At 42.5% G+C, this 7,090-nt stretch overlaps 1 pseudogene; it reads left to right on the forward strand.

The window, feature by feature from the left end:
* Nucleotides 1–1,031: 1,031 nt before the first annotated feature.
* On the forward strand, nucleotides 1,032–6,369 carry LOC115165146 (GTPase IMAP family member 4-like; annotated as a pseudogene).
* The last annotated feature ends 721 nt before the right edge of the window (nucleotides 6,370–7,090 follow it).

Consider the following 7,090-nt stretch of genomic DNA (forward strand, 5'->3'; position numbering starts at 1 on the left):
GCGGGTACTATTTAATGAAGCTGCCAGTTGAAGACTTGTGAGGCGTCTGTTTCTCAAACTAGACACTCTAATTAATTTGTCCTCTTGCTCAGTTGTGCACCGGGGCCTCCCACTCCTCTTTCTATTCTGGTTAGAGACAGTTTGCTCTGTTCTGTGAAGGGAGTAGTACACAGCGTTGTACAAGATTTTCAGTTTCTTGGCAATTTCTCGCATGGAAGCTTTCATCTCTCAGAACTATAATAGACTGACGAGTTTCAGAAGAAAGGTCTTTGTTTCTGGCAATTTTGAGCCTGTAATCAAACCCACAAATGCTGATGCTCCAGATAATCAACAAGTCTAAAGAAGGCCAGTTTTATTGCTTTATTGCTAACACAACGTGCCATTGGAACACAGGAGTGATGGTTGCTGATAATGGACCTCTATACGCTTATGTAGATTTTCCACAAAAAAAAATCTGCCGTTTCCAGCTACAGTAGTAATTTACAACATTAACAATGTCTACACAGTATTTCTGATCAATTTGATGTTATTTTAAAACCTTTTAGGGCTAGGCGTCCCGATTGCGGGACATCTTCCGGTGACACTAGAGGGCGCGCAATTCAAATAAATAATATGGAAATTAAACATTTTAGGTACATAAGTGTTTTATATCGGATGAAAGCTTAAATTCTTGTTAATCTAACTGCACTTTCCGATTTACAGTAGCTATTACAGCGAAAGCATGCCATTCGATTGTTTGAGGACGACGCCCCACATCAAAATATTGTTCCACCTCCACAGGTTTCATAAATTCACAAATAGGAATTAAACATTCACTTACTTTTTGAAAATCTTCCTCTGATTTGTCATCCAAAGGGTCCCAGCTATAACATGTGGTGTCGTTTTGTTAGATAAAATCCTTCTTTATATCCAGAATTTACATACCAAAGCCCTCCCACAATATATCTGCCATCGAGGTCAACATTTCACATAGTCCTCCCACAATATATCCTCCCACAATATCTGCCATAGAGGTCAACATTTCAGAGTGGTTGAGTTAAATGCGGACGACACATTTCAGATGGACAACCGACTAGTTATCCCCCTTTCCTTTCCCTTTCACATAGTTCTCCCACAATATATCTGCCATAGAGGTCAATATTTCACATAGCCCTCCTACAGTATATCTGCCATAGAGGTCAACATTTCACATAGTCCTCCCACAATATATCTGCCATAGAGGTCAACATTTCACACACCAAAATTATAATAGAATCAGCTTGAATTTAGCTTGATGTCTTATTATGAAGCATTCAGTCATTCTCAGACTGCTCACATAGTAGTGCTGCTACATCCCTTTCCCTAGATGTACATTAGTAATGAATGTGATGAACAGTCATTCCAATATGATGTATGGTATTTCATAAATTTATGTAATGAGACAGAAATTCAATGAACAATAATAACTAATGCATTCTGTTTTACATGATCATTATTCATGACTCTCCATCTTGGATAATGGATGATCAGGATGGGGTGAGTAATTACTTATTTGTCTGTTTTGTTTATTGACAACCAATAACACAAGACAAAGCCATCCCACATTATATCTGCTTTTGTGGTCAACATTTCAGATGGGTTGAGTTAAATGCGGAAGACACATTTCAGTTGAATACATTCAAACATTCAAAACTGTTCGCTGCTCTGGCACCCCAATGGTGGAACAAGCTCCCTGACGACGCCAGGACAGCGGAGTCAATCACAACCTTCCGGAGACCTCTTTAAGGAATACCTGGGATAGGATAAAGTAATCCTTCTAACCCACCCCCCCCAAAAATAAATAAATATATATATAAATATATATATATATATATATACATATATATATATATATATATATATATATATATATATATATATAGATGTACTATTGTAAAGTGCTTGTTCCACTGGATATCATAAGGTGAATGCACCAATTTGTAAGTCGCTCTGGATAAGAGCGTCTGCAAAATGACGTAAATGTAAATAAGACCCAGGAAGTGAGAGATAAAGAGAGACTCCTGGAGAAGAACCAGCTAATGGGACAAAGGGAGAACCTATTAAAAGAAGAATGAAAATCAACTGGAAGAAAAGACAACCAACTTAAGTATAGAAGAACTTCAACTAGAAGCAGTGAGAAAGAACCTGCAGGACAAGAACAGCCAAGTTGAGAACTTCAGAGTCCTACTGCAGGAAAAAGACCTTCAACTAGAGGACAGCAAGAAGAAAGAGAAGAAAGACACACAACTGGAGGGAAAAGAAAATGAACTAAATGTATTTGTATTTTGTTTATACTATGTTTTAATTGTTTCTCTGATGAGCCAGTATGTTGACCAGTTCTCTATGTTGTGTTACAGTGGGAGGAGAGACCTCAGATACAGACCCCACACTTCCACTGAGGAGGACAAACAGCATGAATTTAACTCCTCCAGATAGTGAGTTATGGATGTAGATTATATTAGACACTGTTGTACATCCTCCAGAGAGTCAGTGTGTTGATCAGTGCTGTGTGTTGTGTTGCAGTGGGAGGAGAGAGCAGCAGTCCAGACTCCCCAGTGTCTCCCAGTGTGTCTGAGCTGAGACTGGTGCTGCTGGGGAGGACTGGGGCTGGGAGGAGTGCAGCAGGAAACACCATCCTGGGCAGAGAGGAGTTTGGGGCCCAGGCCAGCCCCTCTGCAGTGACCCAGAGGAGTAAGAGGAGAGAGGGGGACGTGTGTGGGAGACGGCTGGTGCTGGTGGACACTCCAGACTGGTTCTGTCCTGGACTCTCTCTGGAGGAGATGAGACAGGATGTGGGGCTCTGTGTCCGTCTGTCTGCCCCAGGACCCCATGCCTTCCTCCTGGTCATACCAGTGGAGTCCTCTAAGGGGGAGGAGAGAGGGGTGCTGGAGAGAGTAGAGGAGATGTTTGGGGAGGGTTGTTGGGAACACACTGTGATTCTATTCACCCATGATGATGGCCTGAAAGAGCAGAGCATTGAGGAGTTTCTCCAAGCAGGAAGTCAGGACCTCCAGCAGCTTGTAGAGAAAAGTGGGAGCAGGTACCACGTCCTCAACATTAAGGACAGGGCCCATGGCACTCAGGTATCAGAGCTGCTGGATCAGGTTGAGGAGATGGTGGCAGGAAACAGAGAGAGATTCTACAGCAGTCAGACCTACCAGGAGGCAGAGGACCAAGTTAGATAGATGGAGGGAAAGTTGCAGAGAGAGAGAGGAGAGAGGAAACAGAGGGAAGAGAGAGATGAGGGAGGGGCTTGAGAAGGAGCTGCAGGATTCTCTGAAGAAGAAAGATGGAGAAATCCAGAAGCTCAAGAGAGATATCAGAATTCTCAGACAACGAATAACAGAACTGGAGAGACAGGTGAAAAAAGAGAGGGATGAGGAGAAGAAAAGAGAGCTGGAGAGGGAGCTGAAGAGGGAGTCTGATAGGAGGGAGGAGATGGAGAGAAAGCTGGAGAGATTTAGAGAGAAGAGAGAGAATGAGAGGAGGGAGATGGAGGAGAGACACAGACAGGAGATAGAGGAGATGATGGAGAACTATGAAGGAGAGGCCAGAGTTGAAGCAGAGAGAAACCTGATGAAGATAGTCCTACCTGAGTTACAGAGGAACATCATGATCTCACAGACAAAGATGCAGAGAGAGTTCAGCAGACAGATGGAGGAGAAGAATAGACAGATTAATGAGAAGAATACACCTATGGAGGAGAAGGACGGAGAAATGGAGAGACTAAGACAGAACTTGAAAGAGGTCAGTGAAGCTCACTCAGTGTTGCAGAAGAGACTGGAACGAAAGGGGAGAGGTCAGAGGGCACTGATAGGGATGTTGGGCTGGGTCAGGAGAAACTCATCAAGTTGGCTTCTCCACAATCTGATATGATTCACCATCACCGTCTATGTGTAGAACCAGACCAGGTCTACTGTCCACTGTACCGTGGTGAGTGACAGAGAAAATAGAGTAGACGGCACACGTCAAACGTGTGATTTATGACCCTATTTTATGGGTCACGTGTGTATGCCCATATATGGACATCCTGCAGGACATCCTGCCTTCCGTTCTCACGCTCTCTAGGGAGTGCCCATATATGTACATCCTGTCAGGAAGTTCTCACGCTATCGAGTGAGAGTATATTTAACCAGATAGTGCATCTGTTCCTTTGGAGTAAAGCTGTCATGATGATTGATGTGTAGTGACCTCGTTGAACTGGGGAATGTGTTTGAACATTTGAAAGAGTATGATCCCCCCTGTTGTAGTGAACTTAGGGCTGTTGTATATGACAACAGTAATGTCTGGGGGTATTGGACAGCCGCATTATAAGTAAGCGCTGTCAACACTACAAGTGACCTCGATAAACCCCAGAACACTAAAGAAATTAAACATGGATTTTGTGATCAGTGACACACACGTGATGACTGTAACAACGGAAGCAGGACCTCGGTTAAAACACAGAGAAAGGGAAGAGTATAAAGCATCAATGTACGATGCGCCAAAAAAGCATTTTCTAAATATGTATAGATCCCAAATACCGCCCGCAACTGCGCTGAAAGATCAAGTGTTGATGTCTAATGGACAACTATGGGGTTATCTGTTTGATTACCCGGCCTGTAGAGTGAAACTCTATACCGTAGCCGAAGGAGAAAAATATACCGACCAGACTTTAGGAGTGGACTACAGGCTTGAAGACTGGCAGGTTTTTCGCAAGCTGGTGTGTCCTGAATTGAGAGTTATCACAAAGGGTTATAGCTTGTTCACGGGCTACGAGACCCATTGGAAGGTTCCCCGGACTCATAAGGTGAAAATACAAAGAAAGAATGGACTTCCATGTGGGTGCGTGGAGTTCTATATCAGCAATGAGAAAATCCACCACGAAAACATCCGTGAAGGTGGCCTGACTGGGGATTTTAGGTTGCGTTTGCTTATTCCTTTTAAAAGTTGGGATATAATGGAATTGAAAATGTTAGAGTTAGTGGATGCTCTTTTTGTACAGAGCCAACAACGGCAGAGTATTGTTCAGCTAAGGAAGTGCATAATATATACGAATCCTGAGGATTATGCTTCAAAGGAACCCCAAGCAGGGTCATCCTCAGAAGGGTCAGCCCCTGAAGAAAACTAAGTACGTGGCTGTTATGTTAACCACGCCCTGATACCATGGGACTGGTTCAACAATAAAAGGGGTGACCATAAAGCCTCCGGTTCTTCATTTCAGCATATACCATGGATATTCATATACCATACCAGGACACCGATACGTCATGGGTACCAGACCCTAAGGACTCTATGCCTCACAGCCCTCCTTTCTACTCCCCCCAGGCAAGCCCCCCGACACCCCTTACATGTACACAGCCTGAGGATGTGTTTGATGGGGTGGTTAGTACTATTTTTGTGGACACCATCAAGGCCTCTGTAGCCACACTTTTAGACGTGGTGATTGTAGAGTATATAAGAGAAAAATGAATCAGTTGTGAGATCAATCACCCCAGCCAACGACGACATCCGTGTTTATATGACCCACCCCAGTACTATTTCTTCAACCATTTTGAGGAGCTGGTGAAAAGACTGTGGTCCTGCCAGTTTATACCTTCGCTGGTCAGAGCCCTGGAGTCTATGGGTCTTGTGCCATCTATTCCCAGGGTTTACGGTGTAACCAAGGCTTTCCTACATGAACTGAAGGAGGTGATCTACATCCACGAGAAACTCAAAGAAATCCGGCACACACTGGTGGACGACAACAAATACAAGGAGGCTTTGGTGGCTGATGTGGTGACTTTCTGGCTCAATAAACCCCAAGAGAACGAGTAAGAATATATATTTTTTATTTAGATGTAAAGCAATGGGTAACTATATGCATACGATGTTAGAGAGAATAAAGACATTTTTTTTGAGAGACAATTTACAAATATTATGAAATTATATTATTGAAAATAAAGTGAAAATAAAGTGAACAATGTATCGCTCTACACAACCCACAATACCGGGGTTAATGCAGAGCGTGTGTTAAAAATGGAGCAAATCATGTGTCATGTAAGACATACGGGCGAGAATCTGCAATGGACACAACTGGTATCCTGTCTTGTGGATGATTCTGAAGAACTAGAAACATCCTTGTTGAAGATTTTAGTTTATTTGTTTGAAACACCGTTTAATTGTAACATGTATCATAATTGTTTATATACTTATATAACGGATGTATTAAAAATTCAGCGATATAAGCCTTTAAATGTAAACCAAGTATACAAGGTGTTGCATGCATGGGTCATTGAGAAAACGGGTGCTAATATCCCGCTACGTATCCTGAAGTGTATGGATACGTAATACTTAATGTTTACAAAAATAAAAGGCAAAATGAAAATGAAATGTTCTCGTTATATGAAAGGGGCTCATTAATGTTAATGTACATCAGAGAGGCAAGAAGGATGGCGGAGCAGACGTTGAAAAACATTTATTATAGCCACCCTAACCCAGGGTCTTATGGTGGTAAGGAGAGGTTCCATAGAGCCATAGCTGAAGAAACAGGTAGCAGGTTGGGTGCTGCTCAAGTGAATGAATGGCTAGCAGAGCAGGATGCTTACACTCTGCATAAACCTGTGTGAAAACAATTTCCATGAAATATAGTTGTTTCTACTCATCCCTTGTCCCAGTTTCAGGCGGATCTATGTGACATGCAGGCCCTTGCAGATAAAAATGATGGAAATCGCTACATGCTAACGGTTATAGATATTTTCTCTAAAATAGCATTTGTAAGGGTCTTAAAAAATAAGAGCGGGGCAGAGGTGACCCGGGCCTTTGACTCTATCTTGAAGGACGGAGGAGCACCCAAGAAAGTGCAGATTGACGGCGGTAAAGAATTTTTTAATAATACTTTTCAGAAACTCATGAAGAAGCACAATATCATACATTTTGCTACAGGTTCGGATTTGAAAGCTTCAGTTGTTGAACGCTTTAACAGAACTTTGAAGGAGAGGATGTGGAAATACTTTACGGCTCACAAGAGCCATAGATATGTGGATATAGTTCAAGATTTAGTAAAGGGTTACAACTACAGCTACCATAAGAGTATACGGATGAAGCCCTACAA

The sequence above is a fragment of the Salmo trutta genome, chromosome 27, assembly GCF_901001165.1.
Source record: "Salmo trutta chromosome 27, fSalTru1.1, whole genome shotgun sequence".
NCBI classification, from domain to species: domain Eukaryota; kingdom Metazoa; phylum Chordata; class Actinopteri; order Salmoniformes; family Salmonidae; genus Salmo; species Salmo trutta.